The sequence below is a fragment of the Nematolebias whitei genome, chromosome 12 (genome assembly GCF_014905685.2).
Source record: "Nematolebias whitei isolate Nwh7 chromosome 12, NemWhi1, whole genome shotgun sequence".
Taxonomy (NCBI): Eukaryota; Metazoa; Chordata; class Actinopteri; order Cyprinodontiformes; family Rivulidae; genus Nematolebias; species Nematolebias whitei.
The window spans coordinates 8966116-8972616 of NC_056509.1; the positions used below are offsets into that span (position 1 = coordinate 8966116).

At 42.1% G+C, this 6501-nt stretch overlaps 1 protein-coding gene across 1 annotated transcript in view; it reads right to left on the reverse strand.

The window, feature by feature from the left end:
• The window catches only part of emilin1a (elastin microfibril interfacer 1a), a 135386-nt gene that overhangs the window by 77573 nt on the left and 51312 nt on the right, over positions 1-6501 (reverse strand). The window lies entirely within an intron of this gene.

The window sequence follows — 6501 nt, forward strand, 5'->3', positions numbered from 1 at the left end:
CACCCCCCCCCCCCCCCCCCCCCCCCCCCAACACACACACACAAACACACACATCTTTGTCAAAATGTCTGCTGGTCACAGTTATGCCGACTTCTCATTTCTCATATTTAAGAGTTAGACTGCAGACTCGTGTTTTAGACTAGAACAGCGGTCCACTCATGTACAGCTGACAGTGTGGCTTCTATCAATGTTGAAATGGCAATTTACAGAACTCGGACTTCATTCTGCAAAAACATGAACATCGTACAACGCTTCAAGTAAGTACACAATTAAAATACACTAAAAAGTCTCTGCAAGCCTTGGTTGTGTATCTTTGCCAAGATTAGCTCCAACCCCCCCACCCCCCCGACCCCACACCCCCGCATGAAGGGAAGGAAAAACCTGAGGGTGCAGGTGTGGTTCTGTCATCTACAGGAAACATCTTCCAAACTGGCCATTCTTTGCTTCTTCCCATCTTTCCTCTTCAGCTCTGTGTGGGATTCAACGGACACCATCATAAATGTGCGACAGACCATTGCTGCTTGAGTTGGCCTGCCAAATTTAATCAACTTTACTCTGCCAATGACAAAATGTCAATCTTACCATTCTTTTCTGCTTCCCTGAAACAAGTGATGTAACCTGTTCATCGTCTGCAGTACGAAGGCAACAGCTCTCGTCTGGAAATAAGCTGAAAACTAAAGCTTTTGATTTTCTGGTCTGTCTACACTCCAAGCCTCACCTATGGTCATGACAAAGAACTAGACAGTAACAGTCCATAGTCATAGTCTGGACTATACCTGGGGTTAAAGGGACCTAGGCTAAATGATAGCCTGGATATAAAATGGCCTAGTCCAATTTATACTCTGGGGCATTAAATGGCCTAGGCTTATTCATACCCTTCAGGCCAAATTATACCCCCATAGTACCAGTAGTGTTGAGCAAATATGAACAGGAATTACTTAATTTTTCAATATTTTATTGGGTGTTCATCTTTGTCAGGTAAGTTTAGTAAGAAAGCTGACTGACTTAAATCTTAAAACTCAACATTTGGCCGGAGGTGTACACCTCAAGCCAAATGATGCATTTATAAATTCTGTCCTGGAGGGGTGTAGACTGGCCTAGGTTATTTTACACCCCCAAGTACAGTTTGGTTTAGGACAGTTTATCCTTCAGGATATACTCTGGCCTTGGCCAAAGTATACCCAGGTTTAATCTGGGCAGGGGTTAATCTGGCCCGTTAGATCTGGTACAAGCAGCTGAAATGAGCTTTCTCTATCTGGTGGCTGGAATTGAGGAGATTTGTCTTCCAGTGGGAGCTCAGAGTAGATCAGCTGGTCCTCCTCATCAAAAGGAGTCAGTTGAGGTGGTTCAGGCATTTAATTAGGATGCACCCTTGAAGTTGTTTAAGGCACATTCCACTGGGAGAAGACTATGTAGCAGAACCAGAACTTACTGCATGGCCTACATATCCTCTTTGGTCCGGGGACACCTTGGGATCCCCCAGCATGAGCTGGGGAGTGTTGAATGCCTGTGATTCTTCCCTTGAACCTGTTAAGATATTTTTAATCTAGACTGGTCCTATGGTTTTGATCTCCTCAGAGATGGGATTATAATGAAATTATGACCCGGTTCTGACTGGGTTAAACTGGGCCAGCAACTCTAAAAAGAGTCTCCCTGGGATTTCAATATCAGTCAAGAAATAGTTTAATCGGCTTGCCATATCACGTAGAAAGGCTTTTGAAGCACTGTCTCATATTTTCCTAACACGTCAGAACCACATAAGATCACTGAGATCACACTTAGCCACGCCCCCTCATACACTGATAGGTTGAGCTCCCCTTCTGCAAAGGCGGAGTCTAGGACCCTATAAAGGAGTAAAAACACGAGACATCGGGGCTCTTCTTCCGGGTCTGTGAACGCGTCTCAGACTGTAGAGTCCAGCGCTATAAAATTGTAATCTTTTCCTGCCTTTTTTAATATAATTGATAAAACTTAATTGACATTTCTTTGATTTATTGATTAGTATAGTTGCCACTTCTGAGGGAGGTTCGAGCCGGGGGTAAAGACGTGGGCTGGAGGGGGTTTCCAGATCCGGTGGTCCGCAACCAGCTCCCGTCTTTAACAAACCATTATCTCTGCAACCCATCCTGATTCAAGCTCAGTAATTCAGGTAGAAAATCCAACGGTCCTCTGGACGCTTTCTTTTTGTTGCAACCCATCTTCAGATAAGATAAATTGTTTCTTGTTTATGCCAGTAATCTGGCATCAAAGTCCAACTAAATGTTTTCTGCAGCATTTACACCTTCAGCCCCCACAAAAAATGCATTTTTGGTAAAAACAAACAAACAAACATATTTTTGAAAAAATATTTTTACAGCTTCCTTTCTGGTGGTTGTATATTATGGAGCAGATAATGTAGCATGATCGCTCTCATTTGACTATTGTTCTGGGTCTGTCTCATTTTATCTTGGTCCAGTCCACATTAACCTTTAATTATGTACTGTAACGGGTAATAATTGAGAAAAAACTGTAAACACTGAATAAAATAAAACTTTTGGGAGAATCGTTATTCAAGCTAAGCCTTTTTATTTTTGATATATCAACATCCATCCAGTGATATAGCATGGGTTTATCAGCATTTCTGTCAGAATGGTGAAAGAATGCAGAATAAATAGAGAAAAAAGATACTGGTTTAAAAATTGTCCAGAGAATTATAGACATCCATCCATCCATTATCTTTACCCACTTCTTCCTTTTTTGGTCGTGGGGGTCACTGGTGCCCATATCCAAGCATCATTGTGCAAGAGGCTGGGTACACCCTGGACAGGTCTTCAGTCCATCACAGAGACACATAGAGACAAACAACCATTCACTCTCATTCACACCTAGAGACAATTTTGAGTTGCCAGTCAGCCTGCATGTTAGGCTCTGTAGGAAGAAACCAGAGTACACAGAGAAAACACACGCAGCACGGAGAGAACATGCAAACTCCATCCAGAAAGGCCCCCAGACCGGGATTTGAACCGGGGACCTGCTCGCTGAGAGGCAGCAGCTCTACCAGTTGCGCCACCGTGCTGCCCTAAATACAGACGTGAAAAAATATTTATGCTAACCCAAATAGCTAACACAGACAAATAATCACAATGAACAGTTGTTCTCTTTCACAGCATAATAAATGTGTAATTTTATGCAGTAGTTATCAGCCTCTCCTTTTAGTTAATTTGAATTTGTTTTAAGACACAAAATGTCAGATTAATGAAGAACGGCCATTTTACTCAACTGGCTAACATTAGCATTAGCTAAATACCTACAAGAATTGTAAAATTCTTCACATAGACATTTTTAGTCTTTACTACATTTTTACATGAGGTGCTTTACGTTTACAACCTAACAAATCTTTATGGGCATCTAACAGCTGATAATTACTAAATACAAAGCTTCACTCAAACTGCTGTATGCTAATCTAAAAAAGTTAAATCTGGTCCTCTGGACTCAAATCACTCATTAAAATACCTCCCATCACATCCCCATTTGTTACATTTGTGAAAATAATATCGATTATTGTAGCACTATGAGTTGTAATTCTTGTTGGTTTTGATATTAACGGATAAAGATTTAAACTATATCTAAAAAAGTTAAATCTGGTCCTCTGGACATTTAAAAATATAAAATAAAGCAAAAAAAAATAGTAGAAATGTTTCATCTTTCATCCGAGAGACTTCCTCAGTCTGAGGTGCTGTATTCAGCTCAGTCTCTTAAATAGCACCTTCTCAGAGTGGATCAACCAGTTTTGCTGCTGACAACCAAAACCAGCTGATCACATGCTCAAGAAGGACCATCAGCCTAACAATGGCTCATTAGCACACTGATGGCTGTTTACTACTCACAGAGGGCTGAGTGATACTAGCAATCACAGCATTGTAAGAGGGGGACAGTTGAACCTGGAGGCCTCCACCCCTGTTTAATGATGGACGATTTCTTTTCACAAAGATGGCCTCCTTTACTCGTCTCTCAAACCATCATTCCTCTCTATCCAGGATGTGAACATCTTCATCCCTGAAAGAGTGACCGCTGGCCTGGAGATGAGTGTAGACTGCAGAGTCCTGGCCTGATGATGACAAATACTGGTCTGTGTGGGTGGGTTTGCGGTACACCTCAGTTTGCAAATGTCACCCACCCACACAGACCAATATTTGCAGTTTGACTCCCATCACCCTTTGGAGCACAAGTTAGGAGTCATCAGGACTCTGTATCACAGAGCAGACAGCATCCCCACTAGCTCAGGAGCCAGGCAGAAGGAGAAATCCCACACAAGACAGGCTCTAGAGCAATGTGGATATCCTAACTGGGCCTTCCTGAAAGCAGAGAAGAAACCCAAACAGGACTCCAGTCAGCCAACAGGTGAAAAGGAGGAACCCAGACCCAGACCACTGGTCATTCCATATGTTGAGGGAGTATCAGAGAAACTGAGACGTTTATTTTCTAAACATAACGTCCCAGTGGCTTTTAAACCCCAAAATACATTACGGCAAAGACTGGTTCATCCCAAAGATCCAGTCCCCCGGCACAAACAGAGTAATGTTGTGTATGCTGTTCAGTGTCAGGAGGGCTGTGATCAGTCTTACATCGGGGAAACTAAACAGCCACTGGTCAAAAGGATGGCCCAGCACAGAAGATCAACATCATCAGGCCAGGACTCTGCGGTCTACACTCATCTCCAGGCCAGCGGTCACTCTTTCAGGGATGAAGATGTTCACATCCTGGACAGAGAGGAACAAGGGTTTGAGAGAGAAGTAAAGGAGGCCATCTTTGTGAAAAGAAACCGTCCATCATTAAACAGGGGTGGAGGCCTCCGGGTTCAACTGTCCCCCTCTTACAATGCTGTGATTGCTAGTATCACTCAGCCCTCTGTGAATAGTAAACAGCCATCAGTGTGCTAATGATCCATTGTTGGGCTGATGGTCCTTCTTGAGCATGTGATCAGCTGGTTTTGGTTGTCAGCAGCAAAACTGGTTGATCCACTCTGAGAAGGTGCTATTTAAGAGACTGAGCTGAATACAGCACCTCAGACTGAGGAAGTCTCTCAGATGAGAGACGAAACATTTCTACATTTTTTTGTTGATTTGCTTTGTTTTGTTTTTTTGAATGTCCAGAGGACCAGATTGAACTTTTTTTTTATTTTTCTACCTGGATTATGGAGCATGCATCAGGATATGCTGTATGCTAACTTTCACAGCCTGTAACTTACTGCTAATAAAACAATATTCCTGCAGGGCTCAAATAAAGTTTCAATATTTTTCCACCATGACCCTTTTTTAAATATTCATCGTGAAACTACTCCAGTAAAGTGTTAGCTGTCAAAAACAATTCTTAAAACAACAGACTTTTTTAAAAATATGCTTTTAGGCTCACACTCACATAGACAGTTTTACGACACACACACTCCCACATTCCCCTCGTCTGACCCTCAGATGTTTCTGCTGATAACCGCTGCAGAAACATTTAAAACACACATGCCTTTCAGTCACTTTCTATCATCATGCTTATATTCTCCAGATTTCCAATCTGCTGCTGTTTTTCCGCTGGTCATTATGGATAATTAGTGTCAATCCTGAGTTCATCGGAGCAGAGCTATGAGTAAAAGTTGGAACATACAAGGACTTCTTTCAAAATGGATGCTCAATCAGCAGCTTTGGTCTAAGAGTCCTAATATCTGTCACTGTGTCTCCGTTCTCTAGGGTCTCAGATAAATTGGAATGTTTCAAGTTAAACTTGTGTTTTTTGCCCAGTTAACATTTTTCCTGCACCTGTTTCTCTGTGTCCGTCTGATGACACCTGCTTCTCATTTCACTTCTGTTTCTTCTCTTCTTCACCCTCTTTTTCCTCTTGCTGCTACTAAACTTTCCCCCACAGGACCACCACTCTGGGCTTGCATCACTGACACACAGAGTTTATCAGGCTCTGATGCTCCCAAAGCCTCGAGGCCTGGTCCTCCAGACCAGTGCCTAATCAACGTGGGAACATGATTGCAGCCAATTAGCTGTCAGCCTGTACAGTAACACTGGAGCTTCCTTATATAAATCCATATATTTCTTTATATAAATCTCTATCTATCTATATAATTTTATAACTATCTATATAAATCTATATCTATATATATATTTTTTTTTATCATTTACCATTTATTTATACAGGTATAAATTCAGATCACAGGCCCACCTCTCCAACCTCTGCTCCACCACTCTCCCAATACTATATATATCCCTATCAATATAAATTTATATCTGTCTATATAAATATGTCTCTCTCTATATATATATATATATATATATATACTTATATATATATATATATACTTTGTATATTGGGGCCGAGATGGTGTAGAGGCAGGGCAGCTGGCTTGGGACCCGAAAGTCCCAGGTTCGATCCCCAGTCACTGCACATCACGTGGCGTCTCTGGGCAGCACGTCTCATCCCCAAAATGTCCCCCGGGCGCTTTCAATAGCTGCCCACTGCACCACC